Source organism: Arvicanthis niloticus, chromosome 29 (assembly GCF_011762505.2).
Source record: "Arvicanthis niloticus isolate mArvNil1 chromosome 29, mArvNil1.pat.X, whole genome shotgun sequence".
Classification (NCBI taxonomy): Eukaryota; Metazoa; Chordata; class Mammalia; order Rodentia; family Muridae; genus Arvicanthis; species Arvicanthis niloticus.
The window spans coordinates 19,597,874-19,603,116 of NC_133437.1; positions in this window are offsets into that span (position 1 = coordinate 19,597,874).

A 5,243-nucleotide genomic window follows, 5' to 3' on the forward strand; every position below is an offset into this window, starting at 1 on the left:
GGAAACGCTGAGCCGGAGGTGGGCGGGGCCAAAACGGAAAAAGGAAGCGACGGGAAGCTAGAAGGGTCTGTTAGCGCTGGTACGCCGAACCTTCTTTTCGAAGGGATAGGCGCGGTTTACAAGTTGATGTTTATGTACCCGAACAACGGTCTGTATTTTTTTTATTTCCTATTGTTTCTCTGGTTTTGTAGTGTAGGATTTTGAGTCCGATTCATACAATGTTTCCCCACTCAAAACCGAGGGTTCTTCCACTGTCCAAGTATTCTTACAAGTACACTTGTAAGTTTGTCTTATAATGTGAACTTTAATATTTAATTCTCTTCCCAGACTAAAGGGATTCACACGCCATCGTTTTGTTAAGAGCATGCCCCTTACATAGCTTTGCAAGATCATCATTGTCATCTGTCCGGTTCCTGTATCTATATAGAGGACTACTTCTGAGCTCCCCACCTTTCCCATTTGAGTATTAGTCTGTTACCATAATACAACCCTACAACCGCTTTGGTTCTGTAGGATGCCTTTTCTAAAAATACGAATAAGAAAACTTAATTTTTATAAATAGTCAATATGTGACCCAGCAATTCCACTCCTGACTCCCAAGTCAACATATCACGGGAGAGACCTGGTGTACTAATTAGAATAGTTAAGCTACAGAACCAGACAAGATGACTAACAACAGTGTTGTGAATTAAAGAGAATATGGCATATATACGCAATGTATTTTTAAAACAATAAATAAAGATAAAATTATTTGTTAGTGACATGGTTTACATTTGCAAATGGATAGATACATCTGGAGATAATCATTAAGCCAGTTCCAGAAAAGCTATTATCACGTGTTTTCTCTTACACATGGTCCCTAGGTTTTATATAGATTCATAAAATCATTTATCTATGAAATTATCTGATCTGTTAATAACATATAAATATATAAAGATAATATCTTTTATGACCTGACAGTAGCAGCAAAACTGTCTAGGGGAAGAGAAGAGATTAATAAGGGGGAGAAATGAGGCCAAGGTAAAGGAAAGAATATACTTAATGTAAAAAAAGTATGAAAATACCCTTATGCAATATAGTACTGTTAGTATTCTGTCTAAACTCCACCCCCACAGTTACCTGGCAACAGCCAGGTAGGCCTGGTCTACCATAAAAGGGTCTGCTTGCCCCCTCCTCTCTCTCTTACTCTCTTAATCTCTTGCTCTCTTCCCTCTAGCTTCTCTGTCCCCTTGCCCTTCCCCCACTTCCCTTCCCCCTCTCTCCACGTGGTCATGGCCGGCCTCTACCTCTCTCTCTCTCTCTCTCTCTCTCTCTCTTTCTGTGTGTGTGTGTGTTTGCCTCTATTACCCTCATGGCCCCCCTCTCCATGCCCTGAATAAACTCTATTCTATACTATACAGATGTGTGACTGGTCCCTCAGGGGGAAGAGATGCCTCTGCATGGGCCCGCTGAGACATCCCCTTCCCCCATACCTCTCCACACACCCACAGAACATATTCTTTTTATCTCTTTATCTTTTTATAAACACTTCAAGTACCATGCACAATGAATATATACAATGAAACTTTTTTTTTTTAAGTGGAGGGATGTATTTATTTTCATTTTGAGAATTTTTCCAATGTTCAGGTACAAAGGTTGAATAAAATCTTTACTCAAAACTACAGAGTCACATGTGGAGATACCTGCCTGTAATCCAAGTACTCAGAAGACAGAGGCAGATGAATTGACAAGCCTGAGACAGAGCAAGTCTCTGGCCTGCTAGAGCTGCATAGCAAGAAAAGCTGAGGCAGGAGGATTCTGAATTCTTGTCCGAGCCCAGGCGGCATAGCAATATGCTATCTTGAATAGCAACCGCAACAATAAGAAACAGAGTTGGGCTTGGGGTTTAGCTCAGTAGTAAAGCTTCTTGTGTTATCATAAGTGAGACCCTGGGTCTGATACCCAGTACCAAACACACACACCACTTTGGAAGCAAGTTTATTTATGTAAGACCAATCCAGCAAACTCACACTTTATACCTGCCATTTTCACACAGGAGAGAAATAAAAGACCATTATTAATCTCATCCCACATATTATTATAACAGACATAGTCCTAACACCTGTTTTTATCCAATAATCACGAAAATCATATGTCACAAGCTATAAGGTCAATTTATGTTTCTTCAAACAATAGGACTATCTGTGCATTAATTTTACCAGTAATGTGAATGGCTCTGTGTTGCCTACAGGTTGATGTCAATTTCTACTCTTCTGGGAGGGGCTGCAGACAGGAGTGAGTCACATACTCAGGTGACTTCTTGTGAACCAATCCCCTAATGAATAAAGGAGCCAATCACTGGGCGAGTAGGTGGGACTTCTGGGTTGGATAGGTGAAGAGAGGAAGAGGAGAGAAGAGAAGCCTTTTGGATAGGGATATGGAAAGGGCAAGATGTAGCTGCTAGTGAAGAGGAACTTTGGAACACTTGCCCCCCACACACACACCAAGGGAGAGGCTGATTAACATTCCTCAGGGCACAGGGGAGGGAACCCACCTGTGGGTGGGGAAGGCCCAGAGCACTTAGACACATTCTGAAGGATTGACAAACCCTTGCCACCTGCAGACAAGGGAAGTCCCTGCCACCTCATTCCCTAAAGACTAATCAATTTTAAAAGTCACACTGTTCTGCCAATCACATTGTGCCTAATGGCTGCTTCCTTATAAATTACAAAAACTGGCCAAACAGGCTGCCCAGGGTCGCCACTCCAAGTTCGGTGTAGGATGATCCCAATGCATTGGATCATTAAAATTCCTCTTGCTTTTTGCATAGATTCATGTCTCCACATGGTTCACTTAGAGGGGTCTCTGGTAAGCTGAGGCTCACAAGAGTCTTACACTAGGTATCTCAATTTCATGGTAGATCCACCAGGATTCGCCACCAGAGGAATTAGATTTAATATGGCTTACAAGTGTAGAGTGAAAAATTATATAAAATATATACAGGCTTTTTCTTTACCCCTAGACCTGAGCAAAAGAATGCAGGTTCCAGAAAGCAGAACTGAATGTAAGATTTCAGGCCTTCACTCTCCCAGGATACATTTGGGGAAGAGTAACCCACCTGTGGGTGGGGAAGGTCCAAAGCAGGAAGACATATTCCTGACCACAAAAAAAGATGCAAGTCATCTAGGTGGGGCTGGGAAGCTAGTAGCCACGATGACAGGGCAAGTGACAGGGTAACAACTGAGAAATAGTTGAATAAGTGACATGGCAAGACCACATTTTTGTGAGGAGTGGGTGTGCAGAGTGTTTTCCACATAACCCTGATTCACTTAGGTTGCATTCCTCTGGAATTCTCCTCTATTTTTATTTATATTTCCTTAGCAACCTTTCACCCCCTCCTCACTCTCCAGGTTTGTGGTTTCCCCCTTTAAAAACCCTTTCTCAGACTGACTGGCTTTGTCAATTCAACTCCTGCGTGAGTGAACCGAATTGACCTTGGCTAGCCAACTCTCCCTAATAAACCTCTGCTGATTGCATCCAGGTTCGGGTTGCCATGATTTCCTGAGACTTGAGTAAGGGTCTCCCGAGTTTGGGGGTCTTCATAAGATTAGAATTCTAGTTGTTGTGCCCAGAGATTGAGTTACTATTGTTTCTGAACTAAGTTTGTATGATGTTTTTCTTATCTTGAAGACTCGACTGGGTTCCAGAGAGAAAGGCAAAGTGTGGGTTTGCCTGATGTGCACCACAAAGGCCATGGGGGTTTTGAAGCATGGGGCTGGCATGGTAGTGACCTGCCAGTGGGAACTTAGAAAACTGGGTGGAGACATTTCAGGAACCACCAGGCCAGAAAGTCTGCCTAGATAAGAAAACCCTGCTGGTGCCATGTGGCCTGCTGGTGCCTGGTGTAGCACAGGAACTTGCCATTCTTTGTTTTGTTTTGTTTTGTTTTGTTTTGTTTTGTTTTGTTTTTCGAGACGGGTTTCTCTGTGTAGTCCTGGCTGTCCTGGAACTCACTCTGTAGACCAGGCTGGCCTTGAACTCAGAAATCCACCTGCCTCTGCCTCCCAAGTGCTGGGATTAAAGGCTTGCACCACCACTGCCTGGCGCCATTCTTTTTTAATATCTCCCGAAACACAGTAAAAGTCTTTTTATTTAATCTTTCACTTTCAATTATGTATATATGTCTGTGTGAGGACTTGTACATATTAGTGAAGGTACTTGGGGAGTCCAGAGGCAGGAAAATGAAATCAGGTCTTTGAGAGAAGTGCTTACTTACTCTTAGCTGCTGATCCGTTTCTCCAGTCCTTCACCGACTTGTCTTTTTGTTGAAAAATTCATTTTACCAGTGTCTTAGTTGCTTTTTCATGATAAGATTTCACGGTCAAGACAACTTATAGAAGAAAGCATTCATTGGGCTTTACAGTTTCAGAGGATGTGTCCATACCCATCATGCTGAGGAACATGACATCAGGCAGGCAGACAGGCATGAACACTGAGAACTTACACCTGATGCACAAACATGAGACAAAGAGAAAGAGCTAACTTGACAGGGCCTGGGCTTTTGAAATCTCAAAACTGGCCTCCAGTGACACACCTCCTTCAACAAGGCCACACATGCTCCCTGAAGTCTGCATTGACACTTCCCCAAAGCAGCTTCACAGCCTCTCAGACACAGCGTGCTGGTTACTTCATAGCCAGGTGCTTCAAAAAGATAGTTTCACAAATATATGGCATTCAAAGGGGAAAGTAGGCGCTGGAGAGAGTTCAGTAGTTGAGAACGTTGACTGCCCTTCCAGAGGACCTGAGTTTGGTTCCTAACACTGTGCTTCTAGCTCCAGGGCATTCAATGCTCTCTCTTGTCTGACCTCCAAGGACTCTTTGCATACCTACACACACACACACACACACACACACACACACACACACACACACACGGCTCAGCAGTTAAGAGTGCTTGTTGCTCTTTCAGAGGACCTAAGTTCAGTTTCCAGCACCCAAGATGAGTGGCTCACAACCTCTAACTCCAGTTCTCAGGAATCCAACACTCTCTTCTGGCCTCTGTGGGCACTACATGTACATGGTACACATACACACACTCAAGAAAATACACATACTCAAAAAATAAGTAGACAAGTCTTTTTTAAAAATGAAAAAGAAAAAATTTAAAATAAATGAAGAGAAACAGCAAATTTCAGACAAATGCATCAATTAATTGGCACGGGAAGGAGGAATGTGAGATAAGGAACTCTTGGCTATTTTGTTGT